Below are 12,545 nucleotides of genomic sequence, written 5' to 3'. Positions count from 1 at the left end.
CCCTAGAGCATTTGGCTTTGAAGGCCAGTGGGGCCTGAGTCCAGGAGCTCCACACTCAGGGAGAAACAGAGACTCCACCCTTAGAGTGTGCACACAAGACCTCACGTGCACTGGGACCCACCACAAAGCAAGACGTCCATGTGAACTGGGGCTAGACCTGACTAGAAGTCTGGGAGGGTCTGCTGGGGAGGCAGGAGTTGGCCATAACTCACTGTGGGGGAAGGACACTGGTGGCAGAGGCCCCAGAGAATACTGATCAGCGTGAACTCTCCTGGAGGTCCCCATTTTGGACCAAGACCAGGCCCCACCCAACAGCCTATAGGCTCCAGAGCTGGAATGCCCAGGCCAGCGAGACAGGAATACAGCTCCACCTATCAGCAGACAGACTGCCTAAAGTCATACTGAGCTCACAGCTACCTCAAAAAACACCCATTTACACAGCCCCACCCATCAGAGGGGCAAGACACAGCTCTACCCACGAGAGGGCAGGTGCCAGTCCCTCCTACTAGGAAGCCTGCACAAGCCCCTGGACCAACCTCACCCACCAGGGGGCAGACACCAGAAGCAAGAAGAACTACGATCCTGCAGCCTGTGGAAAGGAGAACACAAACACAGAAAGTTAGACAAAATGAGATGACAGAGAAATATGCTGCAAATGAAGGAACAAGATAAAAACCCACAAGAACAACTAAATGAAGAGGAGATAGGCCATCTACCTGAAAAAGAATTCAGAGTAATGATGGTAAAGGTGATCCAAAATCTCAGAAAAAGAATGGAGGCACAGATCTAAAAGATACAAGAAATGTTTAACAAGGAGCTAGAAGATTTAAAGAACAAACAGAGATGAACAATACAATAACTGAAATGAAAAATACACCAGAAGGAATCAATAGCAGAATAACTGAGGCAGAAGAATGAATAAGTGAGCTGGAAGATGGAGTGGTGCAAATCACTGCCACAGAACAGAGAAAAGAAAAAATAATGAAAAGAAATGAGGACAATCTCAGAGACCTCTGAGACAATATTAAGTTCACCAACATCCACATTACAGGGGTCCCAGAAGGAGAAGAGAAAGAGAAAGGGCCTGAGAAAATATCTGAAGATATTACAGCCGAAAACTTCTCTAACATGGGAAAGGAAACACTCAAATCCAGGAAGTGCAGAGTCCCATACAGGATGAACCCAAGGAGGAACATGCCAAGATACATATTAATCTAACTGACAAAAATTAAAGATAAAGAAAAAATATTAAAAGCAACAAATAACGTACAAGGGAATCCCCATAAGGTTGTCAGTTGATTTTTCAGCAGAAACTCTGCAGGTCAGAAGGGAGTGACATAATATATTTAAAATGATGAAAGGGAAAAACCTACAACCAAGAATACTCTACCCAGCAAGGCTCTCATTCAGATTCAACCAAGAAATTAAAAGCTTTACAGACAAGCAAAAGCTAAGAGAATTCAGCACCACTAAGCCAGCTTTGCCACAAATGCTAAAGGAACTTCTCTAGGTGGGAAAGTGACTAGCAGCTTAAAACAACCTTGTACATATATAGACTGCTATATCAAAACCTCAAGGGAATAGCAAACCAAAAAACTACAAGAGATACACACACAAAAAAGAAAAAGCAACCCAAACACAACACCAAAGATAGTCAGCAAATCACAGGAGAAGATAACAAAAGAGGAAGGGAAGAAAAAAGACCTACAAAAACAAACCCAAAACAGTTAAGAAAATGTTAGTAGGAACATACATATCAATAATTACCTTAAATGTACATGGATTAAATGCTCCAACCAAAAGACATAGACTGGCTGAATGGATACAAAAACAAGACCCGTATATATGCTGCCTACAAAAGACCCACTTGAGACCTAGGGACACATACAGACTGAAAGTGAGGGATTGGAAGAAGATATTCCATGCAAATGGAAATCAGAAGAAAGCTGGAGTAGCAATACTCATACCAGAAAAAAAGACTTTAAAATAGAGACTGTTACAAGAGACAAGAAGGACACTTCATAATGATGTAGGGATCAATCCAAGAAGATATAACAATTGTAAATATATATGCACCCCACATAGGAACACCTCAACATATAAGCCAAATACTAACAGCTATAAAAGGGGAAAATGACGGTAACACAATACTGGCGGGGGATTTTAACACCCCACTTAACACCAATGGACAGATCATCCAGACAGAAAATCAATAAGGAAACACAGGCCTTAAATGACAGGTTAGACCAGATGGATTTAACTGATATTTACAGGGAATTCCATCTGAAAGCAGCAAGAAAGCATACACTTTCTTCACAAGTGCACATGGGATATTCTCCAGGATATATATTGGGCCACAAATCAAGCCTCAGTAAATTTAAGAAAATTGAAATTATATCAAGCATCTTTTCCAACCACGATGCTATGAGATTAGAAATAAATTACAGGCAAAAGTAAAACTGTAAAAACACAAACGTGGAGATTAAACAATATGTTACTAAACAACCAATAGATCAGTGAAGAAATCAAAGAGGAAATTAAAAAAATACCTAGAGACAAATGACAAGGAATACACAACAAACCAAAATCTATGGGATTTTAACATGTGCAGTTCTTACCGGCAGAGAATATATTTGGTAGGAAGTCATAAGAAGTGAGTGCAATTTATACTGCTACTAACTACCCATTGACCTACACAAGTCACTTAAATCACCTTTCATACCACACAGTGTAGAAAAGATACTCAAGTGAAAACACCAACTGATTCACCCCATAAATGAATATAGAAGTCCTGGATAAATGTTTGCACAAATATTTAGTTTGACACGCAAATGTTTTTATATTTTCTATTAGTTGCAGTCATTTGAAACTGAGAGATTTTACATATAAATTTGGATCTCTAGAATCTCTTGCAAACTCAGAAGATCTAGTGACAAACACCTCAATCTCTCATGATTATAATTTGCTGGAACTAAATATAGGCTGCTCTCTTTAGAATGACATTCACTCTGCACTCATTCACTTAAATACTTGCTGACTATCTCCTATGTACCATCACTCTTCTAGGTGCTGAGCAAAAAGGAAATCAGCTCACTGCTCTCATGGTAGGTACCTACTCATTAGGAGAGACAGAAACAAAGCTTGCCAACAAACATCCTAGTAAAACATGTTAACGTGATAAATGCTCTGATTAAAATGATATAGGACAATGGGACAGAAAGTAACTTTGCCCAAATTCTACCTTCTCAATGATGCATTCCTGAGTGATGATTTAATCCTGTAATCTAGGAGTCTTCAGATTACAGCCCATCAGTTTAATCAGGCCAACTGCTTGTTTCTGTAAAGCTTTATTGGAGCATAGCCATACCCATTCGTTGACATCTTATCTGTAGCTGTCTTTATAAGCAGAGACCCTACAGTCTGCAAAGAGTTATAAGCAGAGACCCTACAGTCTGCAAAGTCTAAAATATGATCTGGCCCTTTACACACACAAAAAATTGCTGACTCCATTCCTGTTGGTACTCTCAATCCCCTATAATTTCCCCAGCTATTTTTCTCACAGCCCTGTCACCTCTAAAATTCTATTTACATGTTTATTTTATGGCTTATCATCTATTTTTTCTTTACATTCAGATGTTAACACCATGAGAGCAAAAATCTTAATTTTGTTCACATACATATCCCACGTGATTGGAATATGGTAGGTACTCAATGACTATTTGTGGAATGATTGAAAGGCTAGAGAAATAAGCAGTGTACAGCGTACAACCATGGAAATCATGGTGAAGAATTTGAATTATATTCCAAATTTTGGGACAGTCACTGTAAGGTTTTTTTTTTTGTTTTTTTTTTTTTTCGTTACGCGGGCCTCTCACTGCTGTGGCCTCTCCCATTGCGGAGCACAGGCTCCGGATGCGCAGGCTCAGCAGCCATGGCTCACGGGCCCAGCCGCTCCGCGGCATGTGGGATCTTCCCGGACCGGGGCACAAACACATGTCCCCTGCATCGGCAGGCGGACTCCCAACCACTGCGCCACCAGGGAAGCCCAACTGTAAGGTTTTAAACAGTGGAGTTACATGATGGATCCAGACGACTATGGTCTGATGACTTTTTACATTCCTTACCCTGCACTGACTCAGGCCTATGCATCTGTGTTACTTCCCTGACTTACACTCCAGATCTCAGTCCAGCAAATAGTCCATGAATGAGAAACGATTACAGTAATGGAATCTCAAAAGACTACTGTTCAATGACTCGACCCCAGAACATCCCTCTGTGGGCAGAAGCCCCAGGGAGAGATGGGTTTCCTGGCAAGCTCTGCACAGTACTTCAGTAACAATGTTAAATAGCAAGCTCAGTGATTTTGGAACAGAGAGATTTTATGGGAGTTTTGTAAGATTTACACATTACATTTGTTATAATGTTTATAAGTTGTCTTCTGAGAATACACAAAAATGTTATTGTAACCAAAGTACAATAAAACCCAGCTTACCAATCGATATATCAGAGTGCACTGGTGTGCCACCCATGGGTTACAGGTGCGCTGAGATATCAATGCCTCACAACAGTGGGGGTGACCAGAGCCTTCCCCCTCAGTCAGTCATGCCCCTTATCCATTTATCCTGATATGTTATAGAATTATTATCATTTTATATGAGTGTCAGAAGGTTAAGAAGTCTTGCAATGGACAATAGTAATAATTTGTTAATGATACTTGTTTTCCAAAAGACAAAAAAAGTCATTGAGTCTGTGGCTACTGCTGAGATTATGAAGCTCATTAGGACAACTGGACAAAGATTTCCTAAATATATTTATATTTTTCATGAATTTACAAACTAGGGGAAGCACAAATAAACAATAAGGAACACTGATATAAATGAGTACCCAAGGAAGCCTCGGACTAACTTCATTTGGGGGATTAAGGCGAGACTCAGGAAGAAAATGGAATTTGAGCTAAACACTGAAGAGTGAAGACTTTTTGATGAGGTAGAGGAAAGGTGACGGCTAATTGGCTCCGTATTGCTGCCCTGGAGATTTAAAATAATTTTCACGTCCTTTGGAATGAGGACCAAGGTGAGAATAATTTTCACTTTCTCAGGTTGGTCCAAGAATGAATCCCAAACCTGGATGTAACAATTCCTTCATCAAGCAGTGTGCAATGGTTTCCCACTTACACCTCCTTATGGCTGGGCTTCTCAGAACCAAATCACTAGGAGTCCCCCTAGTAAAGAACTTCTTTGTCTACCGTGGAGCCGCCTCATCGGTCTCACACCAGAAGTGAGCGTTGTGGAAAGTAGAACTAAACTAAACTAAACTATCTAAATAAGAAAACGCCAGTTCAATTCATTGGGAGTTAGAGACTGGTGATCTGGGGAACATTTAGCCATAGTCTAGAAATCATACGCACACCTGCCAAAAAAACTTCCTAGGGTATCGCTTGGCCTTTGTCGATTATTTTCAAAGAAAAACAACAGATCCAAAGTTTTCAAGTGTCAAACAACAAAACTGTGTAATTCAGAGGTTCCCAGATTCCCTTGGTTTACAGGACACTTAGTGTCTCAGTAATATTTCCACGACATTCGATAGGACAAAAACCTAATCATCCTGTTTATGAAGTAATTAGGTTCAGACAAGTTAATAATTTATGTCTTAACAACTTAGTAACTTTTGAATAAACAATACATATAAATTAAAAGAGAAAAAGAATATGTTTCATTTTTAAATAGCCACAGTTACACACTAAATGGATTTGTGCCCCTGGAACTTTTTTTTTTTTAATAAATTTATTTATTTTTGGCTGCATTGGGTCTTCGTTGCTGCATGCAGGCTCTTCTCTAGTTGTGGCGAGCGGGGGATACTCTTCGTTGCGGTGCGCGGGCTTCTCATTGCAGTGGCTTCTCTTTGTTACGGAGTACGGGCTCTAGTCACGTGGTCTTCAGTAGTTGTGGCATGTGGACTCAGTAGTTGTGGCTCGCAGGCTCTAAAGCACAGGCTCAGTAGTTGTGGTGCACAGGCTTACTTGCTCCACGGCATGTGGGATCTTCCCAGACTAGGGATCAAACACATGTCCCTTGCACTGGCAGGCAGATTCTTAATCACTGCACCACCAGGGAAGTCCCCAACTCTTGGAACTTATCAGATCAAGGCATCAGATTGGATGCTGCCAGCCTCCTTTCCCATTCCATGTTGATTTTTGTTCAGTATTTATTTTTTGTCAGAACAATCAATGAAAACCCAGCTTCTTAAAGATATGACATCATCAAAAGAAATGGAGTGCAAACTAATGTAGAAATATTAACTGCCTTAAGCTAGTAGTTCACATCATATCTGACAGATGCTGTGTTTTGCAGTGTTTCCCTTATAAATTTAAAATCCGGAGAATGTAATCCCAAAGAGATTTTGATACACAGCCAATCAGAATTGTGTTTCTGAAGGGCCATGAATACATTAGAGTTTTAGATATGCATGTTTATTTTCCATGGGCTTGGTTTTCATTTCCGGGATAAATAACCACTTGAGCCTCGTTTTGTTGTTGTTTTGGATACTAAAAATACAGCTTCAATTTATTTCTCAAATCTCCCAAATATCTTTCTACCAAACACGATTTTTTTTTTTTTTTTTGGCAGTACGCGGGCCTCTCACTGTTGTGGCCTCTCCCGTTGCGGAGCACAGGCTCCGGACGCGCAGGCTCAGCGGCCATGGCTCACGGGCCCAGCCGCTCCGCGGCACGCGGGATCCTCCCGGACCGGGGCACGAACCCGTGTCCCCTGCATCGGCAGGCGGACTCTCAACCACTGCGCCACCAGGGAAGCCCTACCAAACACTATTGATTTGCTGCATACTTAAAAGCACAAGGGGAGCAGTCAAAGGACTTTTTGTGTGTGATCACTCACCCCTAGTACATATGATCAGTACAGACATTATTTTTATAGAGGGTGTCTTTAAAATGGAGTAATAGGCACTTTCCCCCAAGTTTTCTATTATCAGACCCTTTACCCAAATATCTCTGCTTAATACCTAGCTAACATCATTGTACTTATATATAACAAAAAATGTTACCATGAAACACGCAATTGGAACACAGGCAGGAGATAGCAAAAAGTGGCAGAGATATTGAATAAAAAGAGGTAAAAATGTACAGAAATCTTCAATCACTAAATATTGCATCATAAATTGAAAGGATCCAAAGCCATTGCCACAAGAAAACAACTTACGAAAGTTTGTCCATAACTCAAATTGTCTGAGAATACATATAGAGATGTGTATACACAGATACACATGTATGTATATACATATACACACACACACACATATACATAGGTGTGTATGCATTTCCTCAGGGGACCCAAATTTAAGACCAACAAGAGGAGACCTGAGACCATTCAAGAGTTAATATATTAATACATTGTAGAGTCACTACATTAGCCAAGAAAGAATTGTCCTCATTTTACAGATGAGGTAAGTACTTTGAAACATGATTCCATCAATAAGTTGTAACGAATCCACTAGAATAGGCCTGCAAGTACTTACGGTATTAATCTTTTAACCAAGACAGGCTATGATCTGCAATCTCCCAGCCTAACCAATGTTAAGAATGGCTGGGTATCACATTGCAAACTAAGATCTTCATACAGATTTGTCTGTGATGTCAAGCAAGAAGGTGTGGCTGTGCTCTACATAGGGTCACTGAAGAATCCGGGTTTATTGTTCCTATTCTTTTATCTTTCACAGAAAAAGAAGCTAGTACTCTCTTAAGGGCTCTGTATTGCATCTCCCTTGGACACAATAACAGGACAAGCCAATGAGGCTAATCACCTCCAGGGGAATGGAGAAGATACTCAGGTAATTTAAAGAGCTGTCAGTAGTGGGGGAGAGACAGAGAGTGGAAAACTAGTGAAGAGTTTCAAGTCCTCCTCTTTATGTACTTGATACAAGAGATAAGAAACATTCACAGCCCTCATGGAGGCTGCCGGGCATTGCTCAGCACCGGCAAGTTCCATTCACAAGTAGGTGCACGGCGGGGCTGCCATTTTCTATATGAACAATTCCAACCGCAGTTGTGCAATGCTGCAGCTCTGGTGGGCTTCATAATGTGGAATAATTGCCTCTCATTTTAGTATTTCTAAAAGAAACTTTTCATATTTTATATTTTAACTGAAGAATAAGATACAATGTTTCACACAAACTAGAGTGACAAATAAACAGAGACTTGAAGGAAAAAAGAAATCCTATCAATTTATTTTTAACCTGAAAAACTGTGTTCTGTTGATTTTATTCTTTCAACAGATCTTAAAGTTGTTAGCTTTCCATCTGCACTGTATCTTTGAAATATTATAACACTACACCAGCATCTTGCCTCATCCGAAGATTCAGAATAGATGAAAAATAATTTTTAAGTACTAAAGAGTAATCCCAATTCCTTAGCTTCCTAGATTTCCTTTAAAAGACCGATTTCCTATCAATTTGCAGAAACATATAAATGTACACATAACAGCTGGTGTGCCTTCCTCACTACCATTGATCAATCTGACTCTAGGCATTATACACCATCTATTCACTTAGTCCACCTCCCAAACAAAATGAATACATTTATAATTAAAGGTTAAAATTTTAATAATTATACCAAGGTAGAAATTGAAAAACAGCTTGTCACCATTAACCACTCTTAAGGACACAAAATATTTCCATGACTCTGTGAGGACAAACCTTTCAGTTTTGTCTCTTTTCAAACAAGTTTAAGATTTTCATTGCAAATAAACTGTAGAAACCCTAGTAGGGATATGCTGAGCGCGGATACATGGTGCTGGATTTATTTGAATTCGATTCAAATCCAGAATGGATCTTCCTTCCTGGCAGTTTTCTGAAATGTACATTACAGCTTTGTTTAGTTAAACCAGTTATGACACTTGAGCCTCTGAAATGCTAATACACCCGTACCCAGCCTTTGAGTGTGTTGATTTTGCTTCTTTGGTGGAATAAGTTTCAATCCCTTTCATGCAGAAAACCAAGATGAGCAGATATTTGTATAATGTATATGTTAATTAAAACATTGTTCCCTGGGGGCTGGGGAGCAAAGAACGTGTTACTGTGAGCATTTTAAGGCAGACATTCACTCATATCAAATTCAAGAGCAATAGGGCAGGATGGTATATTGCTAGATGCTCAAAAGTGACGTGTTACAATAATACAGTTTAAAAAAAAAGAGAAAGGCATGCTTTAAAAGATCAACTTGGATGCCTTAATGTAACAGAAATGTGGTTTCTGTCAAATATTGTGTCACCAAGGTGCTACAATTGCTTAACCTGACAAATTTTCTTCACAGCTATGCTCAGCTCATGGTTGATGGATTTATATTACCATAAAGAATTAGCTTTTTCATATGAGCTGAGAATCATCATCACACTGTCACCCACTAGAAAACCACGGGCTTGCAGATTAAGAGACAAAAGCCAGTGTGTCCCAGTTGCTGCTATACTTTCATGCCAGCTCAATACACACAGCAAGCAACGCCTGTCCATAAAGACAGTGCATCAGAAATCCTCTGGGCTTCAGGCAGCCATCCCAGAACATGTGCACATCCAGCTTGCTTTTCATCTGGTCATTGGTCCAGTTCCCAAATTTTGAGGAACCTTTGTTTTTGTTCTAGTGTTGGTACCTGTCCCCCAGATAGCCATCAAGAATTCTGGGTTGGAACTGCCAACGAATTCACTCTTCTTTAGACTAGCATGACCTTGCTGGTACCTCCACAATCCGCACCCAGTAAGTTCGTTCCTTGCTTTGAAGAGTGAGATGTCCAATAAGCGTGTGTGTCTTAGAAAGAAAGCACAAGGGATGCCAGAAAGTGACCTACAGTTTTATTTACGAGGTAGTCAGTATTTAGCCCATGATTACGGCCAGGGTGCTTTTGGAAATACGTACTGTGGGCTGCATGTTGGCATCAACCAGAAACACTGGCACAACTGGCACCCACAGCATGAACGCAACACAGAAGTGATGTACCATTTGCTGTGCCCTGTCTCAGCCTTGCCCGTGCTGGTCCTGTCTAAAGCTCATCATACTGAGGAAGTTTCTGAACTTCCTTTGGTGGCTGAAGATAAAGCGGAAGGCTACCAGAAGACCAAGGAGGTTATCTTGCTTCTTAGGAAGCTTAGGGCCTGGAATGATATCAAAAAGGTCTATGCCTCTCAGCCAATGAGAGCTGGCAAAGCAAAATGAGAAGCTATCACTGTATCCAGCACAGGGGGCCCTGCATTATCAAGGACTTCAGAAACATTCCTAAAATCACTCAGCTTAAAATAAGCAAAGCAAACGTGTTGAAACTTGCTCCTGGTGGGCGTGTGGGACGTTCCTGCATTTGGACTGAAAGCGCTTTTCCACAAAAGGATGTGATGTGCACGGCACTTGGTGCAAAGCTGCCTCCCTCAAGAATGACTGCGACCTTCCCATGCATAAAATGCTCAATACAGGCCTTAGCAGAATCTTGAAAAGCCCAGAGATCCAAAGATCCTTCCAAGAACCACGCAAGAAGACTCATCACAGACTCCTACAGAAGAATCCACTTAAAAACCTGAGAATCATGTTGAAGCTAAACCCATACGCAAAAACCGTGCACTGGAACATCACTCCTCACCAGGCCAAGAATCACAAAGTCCAGGTAGACAACACAGCACTAGACGCCAAATCAGATGAGAAGGGGGCTCCAGGCAAGAAGCCAGTGGTAGTGTAGAAAGAAAAGAAGACTGTTGGTGTTTGAAAGCTTTGGAGGGAAAGAAAAAAAGGCTGTTGCTACCAAGAAACCGCCAGCTGAAAAGCCAGCAGAAAAGAAATCCACAGAAGGCTGCTGCATAAACTTAAATTTATTTATTCCATAAAGGTCAAATCATTTTGGACAGCTCATTTGGAATAAAGATCTGATCAAAGAGGCAGTGAGAAACAAACCAGAAAAGATGGGAGGAAAAGTTACAAAGATTGTGAAATCAGGGAAAAAAAAAATATTTACAGATAAAAAGCTGTCTCAGTAGATAATGCAAAGGAATATACAGACACACTTAAAATTGTAAGTAAGAGAATTTAGTAAGTTAGACAGATAGGAAATCAAAATATTGATGTCATTGGCTCAAGATGGCAACATAGAAAGATCCTGAACTCACCTCGTCTCACAGACACACTGGATCTACAGCTACATATGGAACAATTTCCTCTGAGAAAAACCTAAGAACTAGCTAAACAATGACTACATATCAAGTGAACTACAAAAAAAACCCACAATGAAGTGGGTAGGAGAAGCTGAGATGCAATCTTGCCATAAGGCCCGCCCCTGGAGTAATGACCCCCATCAGGAGCTTCTCCCTGTAGAGTGAAGGGTTTGAGCCCCACATTGGGCACCCCAACTTTTAAGACCTGCACCTGAGATATGAGCCTCCAAACACCTAGCTTTGAAAACCACTGGGGGTCATGACCACGAGACCCACAAGGCAATAGCAATCTAAGAAACAGCTTTTAAAGGGCTCACACACTCGTACTCACTCGCCCCAGGGAAACAGCTGATCTTGAAAGAAGCTCACTTGCTACTCTTAAAGCATCAGCCTGAGGGGGAGGCATCTACATTACCACATACCTAGAAGTCTGCTGGGATCATCTCTGGGGTCAGGGGCTGGTGGGCACCATCTTCACTTACCATCTTCTTTTTCTTTCCAGCGGCACTATCCTTCTTCTCCCCCTCTGCCTCGCTCCAGCCAGCAGTTACCATCTGCACACTCTCCCTCTGCCACACTCCAGTGTGCCAGGATCTCTCAGAGGGGAAGTTTTACATGTGTCTGGTGCTCTGGGTTTCTTCTCTGGTTCTCTGGTTTTTGTGGGGCCCACCCTGGGCATGTGCCTTGATCACCTGGCTCCGGAGGTCAGGGGGCCAGTCCTGCGGGACTAGAACGATCGGAGGGATGGCTCTTGGCAGTTTACCACCCCCAGGGCACTGCACAGACAGCAGAATGAAACACACTCCCAATCTTTCTGAGAAAGAGGCCTACTTGCTTATCCTGGAGCTTTGGTCTGAGGGTCAGGCTTTTGGTTTAGTACACACCTAGGGGCATGCATAGGGGCTATCGGAAAACAGAGGCCAGTCGAGACAATCTTTGCACTCTCCCTCTGCCTTACTCTAGCTTGCCAGTATTCCCTAGAAAGGAACTTATACCCTTGTCTGGTGCCCCAATTTTACTGGCTGCTACCAGGGGACAGCTCTACATCACCTGGCCCTGGTGGCCAGCGGGGTTTATGCTCACAGGTCCCACAGGACTAAAAGCAACCGACAAATAATTCTTAAAGGGCGACCACTCCTAGGGCTCAGCAAAAGGCAACAGACCCAGGAGCTCAATCTTTCTGTGAAAGAGGCCTATTAGTTTCTCATCATAGCTTCAGCCTGAGGAGCAGAATTCTAATTAAACACACACCTAAGGGCTGAGTATAACGCTTTCCAGAGACCTTGGAGGGCCAGCATTATACGTGTGCTCTCCCTCTGCAGTGCTCTTGAGTGCCAGTGTCTCCCAGAG

General features: G+C 41.7%; 1 pseudogene; it reads left to right on the top strand.

Annotated features, from left to right (window-relative positions):
* Positions 1-9,831: 9,831 nt before the first annotated feature.
* On the top strand, positions 9,832-10,871 carry LOC101323991 (large ribosomal subunit protein uL4 pseudogene; annotated as a pseudogene).
* Positions 10,872-12,545: the final 1,674 nt, after the last annotated feature.

The sequence above is a fragment of the Tursiops truncatus genome, chromosome 7 (assembly GCF_011762595.2).
Source record: "Tursiops truncatus isolate mTurTru1 chromosome 7, mTurTru1.mat.Y, whole genome shotgun sequence".
Lineage (NCBI taxonomy): Eukaryota > Metazoa > Chordata > Mammalia > Artiodactyla > Delphinidae > Tursiops > Tursiops truncatus.
Note: the sequence above shows the minus strand (reverse complement) of the source record. Positions and strands in the feature narration are given on the sequence as shown.